Raw genomic sequence first — 17524 nt, 5'->3', positions numbered from 1 at the left:
TCAAATGCAACTAAAACACGTGTCAATGTCTTTTAAGTGTTTATCATTTTGGGTTTGCCGTGTGGGCCCTCGATCGCTAAAGTAATTACCCGGTCCCTATGAATTGCTTTAAATGTATGTGGCATTTGTGAGTTCGTTCTGACCGGGCAAGACCTGGCAAACGTCAGGTGTTGGAGTGTGTGTGGTAATGCGTGTGTGACACGCTACTAACATGCGCCAGAGTCACAGTTCATGGGGTGTGAGAATTATGCATCTTCCTTTGTGATGCGAGTTTAATTGTTGTGGCAGATGTTGTTGTTTGAAATGCTGTACGATGTCGTTCGGCTTGTTTTTCTGCACAAACACACTCATGAATAATTTTTGCAATATGGACGCCGCACCTGCAGGGTTTGTGTGGCCTCAGGACTGCCGAGACGTGTATTGTTAAAAAGTGGCATTTTATTACATTGGAGGTTACTGTTGTTTTTATTTTTGTGCTGCATGCAAGCTGATTTGAATTCCACCTCTCGTGAATGTTGCCTGCGTAAAACAAATAGCTGAAATAATGAATTACAATGACAATAAATAAATGACCTTGACCCTGGAGGTGGTTCTCCATTTAGGCAATTCCGGAAGTGAGCCGACGGAAAGCAGCTAAACGTGGAGCACGCTGCTCATTCCTGTACACGCTTTTGCAGCCGAGTGAATTTGGTCTGCGTTGTTTTTTTAATACATTGATATCGTGATCTGCATGCACAGATGGAGGGCAGAACGAGAGTTGGTTTTGGGGCGACCGGCCCAGTCTTCATGCTTTCAATGGCTGCTATTGTTTTCTTCAGACTTGAGTGTTGTTTAGGGTTTGATCATTTGCATGCCCCCTCCCCCTCCCCTTGCAGTTGGCTATGAAAGGAAATGTTTCATAAAGTGTAATTCTTTGAGGAAAAACCAAGGAAAGATGTTGCTGAAAAGGCATATTAAATATATAACACGCTACTCATGAAAAATGTGTGGGCACTGTGCTAAATTTACGTATTATTTATCTCTTTTAGAGCTTAACGGCTTGGGAGCTAGATTGCTGAAACCCATATTTGGCATTTCCTTGTCTTTGTGTGCAGGGTGGCATCACGGGTAGCATCTCCAAACCGTGTTTCTCGTGCCAGTCTCTGGCATTTGAGAGAATCCGGCTAACGGCAGATAGGCCCCGATGGCGTTGCGTACGTTTGTTCTGGTAACAAGCGTAGCTTATTAAGCCTTGTTGAAAAGTAGGGTTATTTTAATAACGCGCCACTCCCGTTTAAAATACGTGTATGCGGGCCGGGACAAAAGTGTTGGGCGGAAAGCCCGACTGCTTCCTGCTGCTATTTACATCGGTGTGTTTTGGTTATGCTTGTCAATCAAAAGCCACCGTTTGCATTGACTGCACTGATGAAGAGAGAAGAAGATTGTCCTCCTCCTCCTCCACAATCCTGCGCCTCTGAGAACGTCTTTGTCTTTCTCTTAGCGAGCAGAACGGCAGCAGAAAAAGAGGAGAGACACCGAAGGGGAGAGATGCAGAGGAATATCAAACCCTTTATTTGTGACTTCAGATTAGGGATTAATGAGCTTGTAATAGCAATATTATTGCCACCATTTGCTAGTTAACGCTAATAATTAGCCTGCTTATAATAGTCTGATTTTCAGGGTTCAGACTCAAGTGGGTTTTGCTCATGCTTTTGGTTTGAGTGAGATACTGTTATTTTGGCTCACGGATGCTTCTGCATAGGAACGTCGAAACGCCCCAAACTTCATTAGAATTGTAATTGTTCATCACAGTTTGTGAGACGTGTCACCAGTGATGTAGTCGAGACCAGCTCATGCGAGTCCAAGTCCAGTCCGAGACCAGAGCACGTCGAGTCCGAGTCAAGACCAAGACTGGAGAGGGCCGAGTCTGAGTTGAGACCAAGACCAGATGTGTGAATGTATTAAATATAGGTCCGAAGAAAACATTTAATCGGTCGATAGTTTTTAAATTCAATTACTATAATGGGCACAGACATAGAGGGTACAAGAGTCCTACATGAATTAAATCCCAGATTCAGTTTATTGTTCATTCAAAATCCCAGTTATAACCAGAAAATTTAATAAATGAAGATTTGGTGCATAATGTGGGACATTTAACAAGCCCAAAACACAAAAGGGACTCTTATTTTGAAATGACAGAGGCTCTGTTTAAATGGTCTATATTAACAAGTATTTAACCAATCAAGCTTTTTATAGCCTATATATATTCACCAGATGAACACTTTGTATATCGCCGCAGTCCATGCATCTCCACTTTTGGCAATTTTGACTTTTTACCATAGACGGGACGGGACGCACCGAATGACCTCTTCATACTGTTTGAATCGTGCATTGAAATGACCAATGAAATGATGTTTAATCAGGCTGTTTAACAAGTATCTTGTAAGATTGTTTATGAGAAAAATAGTTTTTTCATGCACTTGAAAAATATGTTTTTGGAGATTTTGTGGTTTTTCATCAGACGATATATTTCACCAGATGAGGTTTAATAGGAATAAGGTTTAGAGACACAATGCATGTGCGGATAAGGACGTTTCCATATAGTCAAATATTTATTTGCTTGTCCTCACTTCAATTTAGATTAATTGACTAATTAATAAAAATAGTGCCGGCCACAGAGGAACGCAGACGAATGATAATAAAAAAACTATCGGCATAAACTTTTGCCGATAACCGATAGTTCCAAAAAGCGATTTTATGATTTTACGTGATATCAAGGACCACAATGGAAATGTATTTTTAAATATATAACTAAATATACTATAATATAAAATAACCGATATATCTGTCTACCGCTAGTATTACATGTATAGTTTAAACAAATATTGAGTGTAGGCACTATTTATGGTTTTTCAAATATGAGCTTTCATGTAGTGTGTTATATAGCTGTTTGTGAATGTAAGAAGTCTGCAGGACAAATGGAGTAATTGACTCCCAAAAGAAAAAAAACGATTCTGAACACCTGAAACGAGTCGTTGTAAATCCAGACTTACTTCCTGAACTAACCTACGTGATATGCTAACAAAAAACCCGCCTCTAGTCTTCATTGGCTGCTCGTGAACCGCTTTGACCCGCCCTCAAACACTACACTAAGCGGTAAACCAATCACAACAGACTGGGACATCTGACCAATCAGAGCAGAGTATGCTCTCTGAAAGGAGGAGTTTAGAATGAATGCTTTAGAACGGACCAATCAGAGCAGAGTAGGCTCTCTGAAAGGAGGAATTTAGAATGAATGCTTTAGAACGGACCAATCAGAGCAGAGTATGCTCTCTGAAAGGAGGAGTTTAGAATGAATGCTTTAGAACGGACCAATCAGAGCAGAGTATGCTCTCTGAAAGGAGGAGTTTAGAATGAATGCTTTAGAAGGGACCAATCAGAGCAGAGTATGCTCTCTGTAAGGAGGAGTTTAGAATGAATGCTTTAGAACGGACCAATCAGAGCAGAGTAGGCTCTCTGAAAGGAGGAGTTTAGAATGAATGCTTTAGAACGGACCAATCAGAGCAGAGTTGGCTCTCTGAAAGGAGGAGTTTAGAATGAATGCTTTAGAATGGACCAATCAGAGCAGAGTACGCTCTCTGAAAGGAGGAGTTTAGAATGAATGCTTTAGAACGGACCAATCAGAGCAGAGTATGCTCTCTGAAAGGAGGAGTTTAGAATGAATGCTTTAGAACGGACCAATCAGAGCAGAGTATGCTCTCTGAAAGGAGGAGTTTAGAATGAATGCTTTAGAACGGATCATTGAACGAGTCGTTTTTGACTCTGCAATTTAAATTATGAGCGAATTAAAGTGTTTTTTGAGCTTGGATGCATGTAAATCTATCGTATGAGTCCTTTAAAACAAAATTAGGCACATTTAAAAACCACAATAGGTGCTCTTTAAAGGAATATTCCGGGTTCAATAAAAGTGAAGCTCAGTCGACCGCATTTGTGGCATAATATTGAATATCACTAAAATTTATTTAGACTCATCCCTTCTTTTCTTTAAAAAAAGCAAAAACCAACGTTCCAGTGAGACACTTACAATGGAAGTCAATGGGGGCCAATTTGTGGAGCTTTTAAAGGCAGAAATGTGGATTATATAATTTTATAAAAGCATTACATTGTATTATTTGAGCTGTAAAGTTGTTTAAATCACCATTTTTAAAGTCATTTTAGGATTTTAGGGTTAGTTGACATTACATCGTCATGACAACGAAGTTGTAAAATTGTCTATAACTTTACACGGATGCGGTTATAAGTGATTTATCACAGTAAAATCGTGTTAACACACATATTGTTTACATCTTGTGTCTATACTTTTGAAACAGTGAGTATTTTAACGTATATGGATTGGCCCCCATTCACCCACTGTAATATAGATTTTTGCTTTTAGAAAAGAGGGACGAGTCTAAGTTAATTGATGAGGTAATCAATATCAATATTACGCTACTAATGCTGCTGATCTTGCATTGAACCCGGAATATTCCTTTAAGATCGTGTTGGTTAAACAATTTTACCAGTTGAGAATAAAAATGCAATAAATGCCACAATGCAAAGTGCCTATGTGTCGTAGCGTGGCAATGCAATCTACCAGCAAGGTTTCATCTTGGGGTATGCACAGAAACGTTCATTAACACGTTTTTTAACAGATGTTCTTTTTAACTTGACTAAAGAAAACACCGAGATACAAGGTGCAATGGTCAAAGCTGTCCATTTTGCACGTTTACATAGAAAAACAAATTAAAAACAGCATGGATTGGCGCGATAACGCTTTTGGTGTGAACGCCCCCTTATTAACGTGGCACAGCACCAATGGAAGTTACCTCTTAAATAAGCAGTCTTTTTCTGTGCCATTACCAAAAATAATGACTATTTTCAAACAGGTTTTGAACACTCCCCCCATCTGCCATTGGTCGGCCAATCAGATAGTCCCACCCCAAAATCAAATCATTGTTACTATGGTAATATTTCCATGTTGATGTGTGGTCATATGACAACAATGTAGCATACTCCCTTTGAAATAGTAATCAGTATATTGTGCTAGTAGTTGTTTTTAGAAGTTACAGATACTTTAAGCTCTGAAGGTGTTTTTAAAGATTTCCTGTTTCAGCGGCATACCAAAAATTAAAGCCGTTTAACTCGACAAAAAACAAAACAAAACAAACAATAGGCAGGGTCAAGTGTTTGCTATCATTGTATAACAACTTTTCAGTTTTTAATGATATAGATTACGCTAAAATTCTGAGACTCTCCAAAAATTTACTTATTAGTTCTTATTTTCTGATTGGACATTATATATATTTGGGTGTTAATAAGGCGGCACCAAAATGTATTCTAGTGTACAAAAATGTCTGCACGTGTCCAAAAGCCTCTCCATATAAATAAAACATAATAATTGTACATAAAACACAACATTGACTAAAGTTTTGCATAGCATACAGACATGATATTAATCATGAGATTTCACAGAATGAGTTTCATTCTGTGTCATTTGAGTCATCATTGAGTCTGTGTCATGTGGATTATCTAATGATTTGTGCATGCTATAACCTTGTGTGTGGGCTCGTTTGAAAGATAATCACCTCCTCTAAGTAAAGGTATGTGATATATTATGTTCTGTTTATTTTTCATTAAGTTATTATAGTGAAAATGCGGCATATTAGCGACACCTGTTCACATGTAACATACATTTCAAAGACATATCCTTGGCTATTACTCTCCAAAACTTATTCTGTGAGTAAAACAGATGGGATGGTTGTATTCTTATCTTTAAGAGCTTTCCAACAACATATGACACATGACTCATTGATCAGTTTCATGTTTTTATTGATTACAATAATATGAACAGTGCAACTTGTTTTTTTATAAATTATCAAAACGTAACACTTCTGATTTGTCTGTAAATTTCAAAGGACTTGTTCAGTTTTGGTCATTATTTCCACATGCATTGTTAAGTACAGCTTCTTAGCTTTCAAAAGATACCTAATTCGTGTTGGTCAGGACTGCAGTTATTAATATTTCGATATTTTTGTATTTTTATTTTAATTTTTTTTGCCCATCCGAGCTTACAGTGTTAAGTACAAGTTGTATTTCTGTAAACAACCAAAACAAGCTGATATCAGTAATGCTGAATTACTTTATTAATGTTTTATACAGCTGTAAATTAATTTCACATGGCTTATTTCATAGCGTGGAAAAACGAAACTGTTACGCTTTTACATTTTTTTATAAATTGTACGCAGAAATAAAACAGTGTGATCCTCTATGCATAGAGTTGTACACCCTCATGAATGCTCTTGTTATAAATAAAGTCATTATTTATAGCATTGTTGATTATAATGCTAGTGTTCTAGTTTTGTCGCGTTGTTCATTTGCTGTATATTTACCGTTTACATGGTAAGTGAGCTGCGCGACATTTAATGAATCCAAATCATCACCATTTCCGGACATGACTGGGGTTGGTTAGAATACAGATGCAAAAGCATGTTGTATTAACGCAACAGGAGTGGACCTTAATGCAGTGCTGTAATTGTCATTTTTCGCTCGCAGCCACCGTAAACAATCTGGATGACTTTTTAAGGGAATAATCATGAGAACTGAAGCTCTCTGAGCCACAGGACTCGGCCTGTGCAAAACAATAGCTGCTCTTGTTTTGAACTTGTTTGTGTCTTGCCCCTTAAAAACGACGTCGGGCCTCCATTGAGCTCCGTCCTGCGTGTCCTCCAGAGTTCGTTTCCCACCAGGTCTTTGGCTGGATTCGTGTTCTGTTGACATTGTTGTGTCCTTTAGCCCACTTCCTTTGTGATTAAACGTGTACATGTGTGCGTTTGTGAAGGTGTTTCTTGTATTTTATCTCTGCGCTGCTTTGATAAGACTGGTGTCTGCACTCACGCTGTTTGTTCGAACTGGAAATAAAGCTCTGAAACCTGTTTGTGCTTGAAATGTTCAGGAGGGACACAGACGCAACATTAGCTGCATGTTGATTAGCGCCATGTCATTTTTGTGCTCATGGGATACGTTACAAGTATAAAGTCAACATGATATCAAATCATTGGTACAACAGAAAAACTAGCTTTTGCTTTTTTAGCTTTTTGTTGTGAATTTGTGGCTTTTTCCGTATTTATTTTACAACTTGAATGTGTGAAATGAGTGCAATTAAGGGCAGCATTAAATCATTATGTTTGTCTTGTTATGCATTAAAAATATGTAAACAAATATGATAAATTTGCTTGTACAAAACTGATGTTAAAACGTGTATTTTTATATATATATAAATATGAGTATATTTTAACCTCACAAACGTTTGTTAAATGTATCCTTTAAACAAAACAAAAAAAAATGTGTCAAATTATGGAAGTAAAAAAGTTTTATGTTGACTTTAAATGTTGAGTGTTTTAATTTTCTTAATCGGCATATTTGTCTAAAAATATATAAACATTGTTACAAGAAAATACATTTACTTCAGCAAAATTGCATTCGATATTAAAATTATGTTTGTTACAATTTTTTTAAAATTCTCACTCCACTGACAAATATTTTTTTCTCCTTTTTTTAAGCATAAACCTCACAAACTTTATTAAATATATCCTTTAAACAAGATTATAACTATTTGCCAAAGACAAAAATATGTCAAATTACGTAAGTGCAATCGCTGTTTCCTGTTGACTTTAAATTGTGAATGATACATTTCCTTTATCAGTATGTTTGTTTTTGTTTACAGTTAAAAATAGTAAACAATCTTGCATGAGATATTAAGATTTGTTTACAGAGAACATTACGTGTTACGTTGAATGACATTAAAAAATATATGTTTCAAATTTATGCTATTTATGCTATTTATGCTATTTATGCTAATTATGCTATTTATGCTATTTATGCTATTTTGTTTTATTTTTAAGGTGTTGCATGTTTACATTTTCCAGATCAACCTTGAAACGTAGCTAAAGTTAAACATTCATGCAGGTTCATGTTGAAGGCCGTGTTGTTTTGGAGGGAGACGGTGATGTCTGTAAGGAAGTGAAGACAGAGAAACTTCCTGTTTTTGTGTGCTGATCTCCTGAGTGGAACGCAGGCGTGCATGGCGGCTACTTTTCACCTCCAGCTGACGTTACATTTAGTCGTTTTGGTTTATCATGTCGAGTCCACGTCGTGGAGTCCAGTTTGATCTAATCTAGTGCAGTCCTGTGAGAGGTAATCTAGTCCGACTCAGTCCTGTCGGGTTTGGTTAGGGCCGTCAAGCAAGGTGTTCGGTTCCGATAAATTCGGCGTAATTTAATTGATTTGTTTTATTTGTTTTGCACACAGACAATTTACAAAGTAGCGCAGCCTGAACTGGACTCTGTCATCTCTGATAAAGCCCTGTCCTGAGTCTAAACCAATTGCTTAAAGAATCACAGCCTGGGAAAGTGTACCAGCTAAAGTCCACAAGTGATTCAACATCCTCATCAAACAACAATGGAACCACAGTGCATTGTGGGGAATGACCATGGGAAACGCCCACTATACAGTACAGATATTACACTATAGTTCACAATGCCCTTTTCAAACAGGTTCCTGAACGTTCCCATGATGACAGCGCTGTTAAAACGTACTGTGGACCTGTTGAAATTCACCTCTATCCTGCCGTATGTTCTTACGCAACATCGTTTCTCTTAAGAAGTCAAGCAGGAGTCCCAATATAAACTCATCACATTCTCCCGAAACTAAATGATTTGAGCTATTTGATCCAAGTTATTTTGACAGCTTTATACTCTCACTATATGTAAACAATTGACTCATTTGCTTCTCCCAAAAATTTGAGAAGAAACACACCAGAGCTCTTTAGTCTCATGAGATCTGAAAGAACGACAGGACTTTACTTAAACAAGACCGTAGGGGACCTTATTTTCTCATTGTACCTCGTTACACCTGCTTGTAACAGTAAAGGTGAGGGGAATCTTAAAAGTGTAATTATCCTTCTGAAAATAAAGGCGGCGTGGGTAATTACCACCGCAGGTGAGGTGCACGCTGAAACAGAGAAATGTACATTTAAATGGCGGACTTGTTTGGAGATAGTCAAGTGTAAGATGTGCCACTGTAATTTTGCGGTAACAGAGGCTAATGCTAGTGTGTCTTGCATGTGTGTATTTGAGAGTTGTACTTAGGTAGTGCACGTTCAGTGCATGTGCATGTGTGGTGTCAAAACCCTAATCCGGTGACCACGTTTACATGCACTTAAGAAAATGGTTTATATGAGCGTTTTTGCAGTAAGTGGCGGTCTGAAATGTCATATTAACAAGAACACAGATTTCCTTATGCTATTTAAGGGATTAAGAGAAAGCGGATTAACACACCTGGGTTTCTCTCGTAAAACGCTGCTTATTTGGTCGTGTAAGCGCATAAGCGACATTTTTACAGGTTTTTGAGGAGTGAGCATGTGCGTGAACAGACCTGATAACAAACGTCACTGGATGGAGCCACAACAACATGTCAACACAACAGAAAGAAGTCAAGATTTCTGGGAGTACAGGGGGAAAAGCACACACACTATAAACTATACCTATTTATGCACACCCATGTACAATATTGACCGTCCCTCACCTTCGTTTATATGCAAGAGTACCCGGGGGAATCCCAGAGTAAGAGGTAAACTCCACTATTGCAGTGCAATTTCCTTAATAAGTTAAGGAAAAAAGCACAGCAGCAACTCTGGAATATTGGGAAATTAAGCAAATACTAAATAGTAAATTAGTGAAGTCTTGCTCGGATGCCATGTTTGTTATTTACACAAGCGTCATGGGTAAATCGAGTTGTTGTGGAGAAAGCTGCTTACTGACCAAGCCGCATGTATACGGGAGTAAAGAGAAACATTTGGAACTAGAAGATGGAAGCGCATTACAGGTGCATAATTTGCATAATAAAATGGAGTGGTGGTGGTGTAGTGGGCTAAAGCACATAACTGGTAAGCATAAGGATGCTGGTTCGATCCCCACAGCCACCACCATTGTGTACTTGAGCAAGGCACTTAACTTGTCCCTGTAACAAGTGCACTGTAAGTCGCTTTGGATAAAAGCGTCTGCGAAACGCATATATGTAAATATATGTAAATAAAGTTTTTAAAGGCTAGCTAAGATTTGTCTTTATGGGAGTCAAGCTGTATGATATTTAACGATTTCACCATCTCATACAAATTATTATGAGTTCTCACGAGACTGTGTTGGGTTTTCTACTGGTTTTTCTTCATGACTCACATTTTACGATGGTTTTATGACCATGTGCTGACAACACAGTGCCAAACTCACAACCTATTTTTAACCTCCTGAGACCCGTGTGCATTTTCCATTTCCCTTTTTGATTTGTAGCTAGTAACACCTAATAACATGCAATTTTAGATATAGTTTTCCTAAAAATTGATGTCCACATATGTGGACAGCGGGACTAAGTTATAAAAAGCTATAGAAAGATCATCTGCATTCTGAAACTGAACTTATGATTGGATTTTAGGAGTGACCTATAGGATGCTCCCTTGCTCCCTATTTAGTGCATGACTTAACCTCCAGTGTGCTGTCTGTCTGCACTGGTCTCAGAACAGTTATAGGAGAGCTATAGGATGCTCCCTTGCTCCCTATTTAGTGCATGACTTAACCTCCAGTGTGCTGTCTGTCTGCACTGGTCTCAGAACAGTTATAGGAGAGCTATAGGATGCTCCCTTGCTCCCTATTTAGTGCATGACTTAACCTCCAGTGTGCTGTCTGTCTGCACTGGTCTCAGAACAGTTATAGGAGAGCTATAGGATGCTCCCTTGCTCCCTATTTAGTGCATGACTTAACCTCCAGTGTGCTGTCTGTCTGCACTGGTCTCAGAACAGTTATAGGAGAGCTATAGGATGCTCCCTTGCTCCCTATTTAGTGCATGACTTAACCTCCAGTGTGCTGTCTGTCTGCACTGGTCTCAGAACAGTTATAGGAGAGCTATAGGATGCTCCCTTGCTCCCTATTTAGTGCATGACTTAACCTCCAGTGTGCTGTCTGTCTGCACTGGTCTCAGAACAGTTATAGGAGAGCTATAGGATGACCCTTGCTCCCTATTTAGTGCATGACTTAACCTCCAGTGTGCTGTCTGTCTGCACTGGTCTCAGAACAGTTATAGGAGAGCTATAGGATGCTCCCTTGCTCCCTATTTAGTGCATGACTTAACCTCCAGTGTGCTGTCTGTCTGCACTGGTCCCAGAACAGTTATAGGAGAGCTATAGGATGCTCCCTTGCTCCCTATTTAGTGCATGACTTAACCTCCAGTGTGCTGTCTGTCTGCACTGGTCTCAGAACAGTTTGAAACCCTTCACTGACAGCACAGAGTCTCCTGAACTGAGATCAGTCGGTTTAAATTAATTTAAATTATGCATTGCGTATAGCGAAGCCAAAATACAACGTTTCTCCTCCCTTTTAAAAGTAAATTGGCCTATTTATTTTGTTGTCCCAACTGTGCTTAGTTATATTGAATTTTATTATGTGCATTAATCACTGTTTTTCCCTGTTGTCTGTGAAACTATCAGAACAATCTGTCGCGACCCAACAGTTGAGAAACATTGCTTGAGACCAGGCAGATGTTTGTCATGTTCTCAAGTGACTAACTGAAGTATGTGGTCCACGTTCAGCTGTTTTTGCTGTCATGTAGTCACTGATCGCAGTATGTTTTTGTGTTTTGTTCAGAGATCATGACCTCAGAAAGGGAAACAGGAAGTTTAATCAGTGAAGCATGAGAGCATGTCATCCCTGTTGCTTTAAAACTTTTCATAGCTTAAATGTTGTCATAGACCTGCTACTGAATTTCAGTTGTGACAGTTACTGGAAAATATACACTGCATATTTTGTCAGCCAACCTCAGTTGTTGATTTTCTTAGTCTCGGAACTTCCTGTAGCTTAGCTGGTAGCTTTGCTTGGTGTTGCTTAGCAACACCAAGGTCATGGGTTCGATTCCAAGGGAACATATATATACTTATAATAACTGCTTGAAATGTATCGCCCACATTATAGTGACCACAAGGAGGTTACCCCATGTGACTCTACCCTCCTTAGCAACCGGGCCAATTTGGTTGCTTAGGAGACCTGGCTGGAGTCACTCAACACATCCTGTGATTCAAACTAGCAAACTAGCGTACTCTAGAGGTGGTAGTCAACGTCAATACGCGCATCTTATCACATGGATTGATTAGCACGTTGCCACGGAGACATAGTGCATGTGGAGGCTTCACGCCATCCACCACGGCATCCACGCTCAACTCAACATGCCCACATTATAGTGACCACGAGGAGGTTACCCCATGTGACTCTACCCTCACAACAGGGCCAATTTGGTTGCTTAGGAGACCTGGCTGGGGTCACTCAGCACGCCCTTGAATTCAAACACCTAGCAAACTAGCGTACTCCAGGGGTGGTAGTCAGCGTCTTTACCACTGATTGAAATAATGTGTACAAATTATGAGTAATAACATTGAGTTTACGTTCATTTGTATAAGAAATGCTAAAAAAGGTGTACTGTCACTTTAAGAGTTCAACGAGCCGCTCACAGTGTTCCAGTTCAGCGAACATCGTGAGATTAAAATTAATATTGATTTTTTTATCTGACTGTAAAGAACAGAAATGTTATTAACACACATTATTCAACGAAAGAGGAGTCGCCGCCTCATCTTTGATGGACACACATTACACGGAGGAAATGATCCACTTTGAAGCACTTTTCATCAAAACAAGGTGATTTTCCAGATATTCCAGAACTTATATTCCTAAAAGCTAAATTCAAGCACTTTAAGGACCTCGTGTGAACCCTGTCAACACTGTAGAAACAAGTGCAGTAGTGGTAAAATCAAGCGCTAGAGAGATTATGATGCTGACGTGTCGTTTCATTTATGATCACATTTACAGAAAACAACGTTGCAGATTTCGAAACATCAAGTTTTGTCACGACATGGTTTGTCATCGTTTTGGTTCATGATATATCAAATTTCGATCACTAGAAAATACCATGATAATTATAATGTATACCATGGTATCATCATCTGATATATTCCTGTACTTGTTTTGCAAGGGTAGCTAAAAATTACCAAATTACTCTTTAGAAAGCCTGATATGTTCCAAAACAGATAACTAGACAGCCAGTGTTTTGGTCAGAGCAGTCTTTCTCACACTCATCTAAATGGGGCCAGTATCACATGAGTTGCGTAAAGCTAAAACAGCAGGATCTTCACAGCAAATGTAGGCCACTTCATATTTTTGTTACCGGCACATGAATGTCTGTACTTCTTATGTAATGCAGAAAAGGTCAAACACTCCACTGAAGGTGAATCCACTGAAGAAATTGAGAATCTGAAAATGAAGAGATTTTTTTGTTATGATAATAATGCACACTCCCAAATTCTCATTACCATAATGCGTCCTGATATATCATTTTTGAGATTTGTGTAATTGCCATTATTCTCAATAGCGATAGACTGATATATTGTGGAGGCTGAATAATCAGATGATATTTAGTCATTTTGAGATTATGGGTATATTATTGCTGTCCCGATTGGCCAATAACCGTTTGTGTGTGTGTGTGTGTGTGTGTGTGTGTGTGTGTGTTCATTTGAGTTCAGTACAAGTTAAGCTCAATTAACAGCATTTGTGGCATCATATTGATTACCATGTAAAATGTAAAATTGTAAAATTGTGATTAGAATAAAACATACAACAGAAGTGAAAAGGGCCGGTCCATAAACATTCAAATACACACTGATATCAGTGATCGCAGCTGTTACTAGCCTTTATCCTGTATGTCTGCACGAATGTAAAGCTGTATTGACCAATCGCCATCCAGGACTGGAAACTGTCCATGTGTCTTTTGAATAATTAATTAGCTACGTTGGAATTTGGTGGACTTTTCTTTGAAGCGGAGAAGAAACTTCTGATAGCAGATGCCATGAATAATTTTACATGGAACTTAATTGAACTTGAATTCCTGAAGATATTCTCACAGTGTGGTGCATTATGGGGAGTTCAGGAAGTGTCAGGTTGACGTGAAGTGCTTGGATTATCTGCTCTGTGTGTGTGTGTGTGTGTGTGTGTGTGTGTGTGTGTGTGTGTGTGTGTGTGTGTGTGTGTGTGTGTGTGTGTGTGTGTGTGTGTGTGTGTAAGCTGAGAGTAGAGCTCTTGTCTTGGTTCTCCTAAGAGGCAGTTGAACATCTGGCAGTCTTTGTGTGTGTGTGTGTGTGTGTGTGTGTGTGTGTGTGACGCCACATTGACATTCCATTCCATCAATGCTTTGGGTATGGCTGCCGTTTGTTTGCATGCATGCATTTGTATGTGTATGCATTTGCAATTGTAGAAACCGCTTGATTGTGTTTTTCTATGTTCTTTTATGTGCGTTTCACGCATGTGTTTGTTTGTCTCTCTCTCTCTCTCTCTCTCTCTCTCTCTCTCTCTCTGTCTCTCAGCGTGGGAAGTATGTGCTATGAAGAGCTAATTTTTAGGAATGCACCGATGTATCGGCCGCCGCTATTTATCAGCCAATAATTGATCAAATTAAAACCATCAGCATATTGTTTATAAGCATGAAAATGCATATATTTTAATATTGTAATTAATTAGTTACACACTTTCTGTGAATTTAAATGCACAATCCAGAAATAATAATAGCCACAATATGTAGAAGTTCTCACAATGTGGAAAAAAAAGCTGTGGCAGTTGTGAAAGTGACACTTATCTTTAGGCTAGTGCACTTTGCTCTGAACTGCATTATCTATTATCCATTAATGCTGCATGATTGATCGAATTAAGATTGAAATCACTATATGGCTTTGTGCGATTATTAAACCTTAAAAGACTGTTTCTTCAGTCAGCGCTGTGTGAGCAAGTGGCGCCCTCTAGTGCTCTGAACTGCATTATCTATTATCCATTAATACTGCATGATTGATCGAATTAAGATTGAAATCACTATATGACTTTGTACTATTATTAAACCTTAAAAGACTGTTTCTTCAGTCAGCGCTGTGTGAGCAAGCGGCGCCCTCTAGTGCTCTGAACTGCATTATCTATTATCCATTAAAATGGCATGATTGATCGAATTAAGCTTGAAATCACTATATGACTTTGTACTATTATTAAACCTTAAAAGACTGTTTCTTCAGTCAGCGCTGTGTGAGCAAGCGGCGCCCTCTAGTGCTCTGAACTGCATTATCTATTATCCATTAATACGGCATGATTGATCGAATTAAGATTGAAATCACTATATGGCTTTGTGCGATTATTAAACCTTAAAAGACTGTGTTTCTTCAGTCAGTGCTGTGTGAGCAAGCGGCGCCCTCTAGTGCTCTGAACTGCATTATCTATTATCTGTTATACCAATATAATACAGAATATAAAAGGGAGTTTTGTTCCTTTGGTTAAACTTTTATTTTTCCATAATGTTGTTGACATTTCCATAATTGCCCAACATATGCATAGTATGAATATGTAATGTTCTATCATATACAATACATACATGTAAAATGTGAGTTTGTTCTTTTGAAACACAAATGCAAAAACGTTTTTGAAGTACAAAAGAAAATGTTTTCGTATTTTTAAAGCACAATTCCAAAGTAAAACAGTGATCTGATGACAAAATAAGGTAACAGTATCGGGACTATAGTTTTTGTTAAAATCAATATATCAGCCAAAAATGTTCATATCTGTGCATCCCTACTACATTTTCTGCAGTTGCTGATGAAACGTCCATCTCGTTACAGCTTAAACCAATTATAGCTATAATTATGCGATAAATATGTATTCAAGAAGTGGTTTTCTTTGAGCAGAAATCACACCTGCAGGGGTTACATGTTACATTTCACTCCAAAATCAATAGAAAAAAAAGAAATGATATTTTGTTTAAAGAAAATGAAACCTATTTTTAGGACTATTAAATGCTTTTGCCCTCCCTTACTCTCATTACCATAATGTGTCCAGGCATTTTCTTTCTGAGTGAAAGTCAACATCATGCAACAAAGGCTGTTAATTGAACGTAACTTGTATAAAACCTGAAACATTCCATACATGTCATGAAAACAATGTCTCAGTGAAAATAATAATCTTAATGTCTTAACATAGGCTTCATGCAAAATGCATGCAACATTTCTTTATGCAAAATTACATTTCTTTTTTCTTTCTTTTGATTTTGGGAAATATGGCCTGCACATGCTCTTGACAGGTTTCGATCGAGAGAGAGAGAGAGAGAGAGAGAGAGGGAGAGAGAGAGAGGGAGAGGGAGAGGGAGAGGGAGAGAGAGGGAGGGGGGATGTAACCAGACACTGCAAGGAGTTTTCCCACAGTAGTGTCCTCTCATGAAAGGCTTTTGTCTGGGCTCTGTGTTCAAACATACTCGTTTCTGTCTCTCACTCGCTTGTTTTTTTTCCTCCGAAAGTTTTGCAGGTGTTCAGGGTGCAGTAATGAAACAAGGTCTGTTATTTAATGTGAGCAGCAGAAGTGGGCGGGACGTCCAAGACTGTTTCCCCTCTGCTAGTGATCCAGGGATGTGATTGGCTGAGGCAGAGAAGAGGGGAGGGGTAATGTTAAAAGCAGAAGGACAGAGTGTCAACACAGAGTGCACTGTTACAGACACACACGCACCCTCGCGAGTTGTTAGGGTACCCACATTTTAGTAGTCAATACTAATATTCTACTATATAGACAATACTAATAGATAAGTACACACACACACACACACACACACACACACACACACACACACAGGATATGTGATCATGTGTGTATCCATCTCTCTCACACTCATTTATTCCGTCTCCTGCCCCTTGTCAGCTGATTCAGGATTTTACAGAATTCCCTGTCTGGTCCCTGCTTGATTTCCACGGTAACAGGTGCGGAGTTCACCCTGGCGTCTGGACGCACGCAGGTGTGTGTAGACTTAATTACGCTGAGAATTCCACCGCTCATCAGCGCCAACGCATACACACACACACACACACACACACACACACACACACACACACACACACACACACACACACACACACACACACACACATCTCATTGCTACATGTTCTGGAACAACTGTTTCCACTGCAGAGTGATCCGAGCTGCTTGGGAGAACATCCACCAGTTTATCCTCTACTGAAGACTAATGAGCAGACACAAGATGAGACAGAACACACAAGAGAACCCAGGACACATTGACAGAGAACCCATCATAGAACTCAGCACAGATTCCAGCGTAGAACACAAGTTAGAAACCAGTACAAAGTGCAGCATAGAATGCAATACAGAAACCAGCACAAATTCTAGTATAGAACAAAATACAGACTCCAGCAAAGAAACCAGGACAGATTCCAGAATAACCAAGCACAAATTCCATTATAGAACCCAGAACAGATTGCATCATAGAGCCCAGCACAAATTCAAGAATAGAACCGAATACAGAACCCTGCACAAATTACAGCATAGAACCTAATACAGTATCCTACACAGATTGCAGCATAGAACCCAAATCAGAAACCAACACA

At 38.9% G+C, this 17524-nt stretch overlaps 1 long non-coding RNA gene across 1 annotated transcript in view; it reads right to left on the bottom strand.

Annotated features, from left to right (window-relative positions):
* Positions 1 to 13094: 13094 nt before the first annotated feature.
* The window catches only part of LOC127627850 (uncharacterized), a 258329-nt gene continuing 253899 nt past the window's right edge, over positions 13095 to 17524 (bottom strand). Inside the window, exons 2-3 of the long non-coding RNA XR_007968576.1 lie at positions 15140 to 15285; positions 13095 to 14847 (exon numbers count right to left, since the gene is read on the bottom strand). This is a non-coding gene — a long non-coding RNA (uncharacterized LOC127627850). The remainder of the gene's footprint in view (positions 14848 to 15139; positions 15286 to 17524) is intronic.

This window comes from Xyrauchen texanus, chromosome 34 (genome assembly GCF_025860055.1).
Source record: "Xyrauchen texanus isolate HMW12.3.18 chromosome 34, RBS_HiC_50CHRs, whole genome shotgun sequence".
Lineage (NCBI taxonomy): Eukaryota > Metazoa > Chordata > Actinopteri > Cypriniformes > Catostomidae > Xyrauchen > Xyrauchen texanus.
Note: the sequence above shows the minus strand (reverse complement) of the source record. Positions and strands in the feature narration are given on the sequence as shown.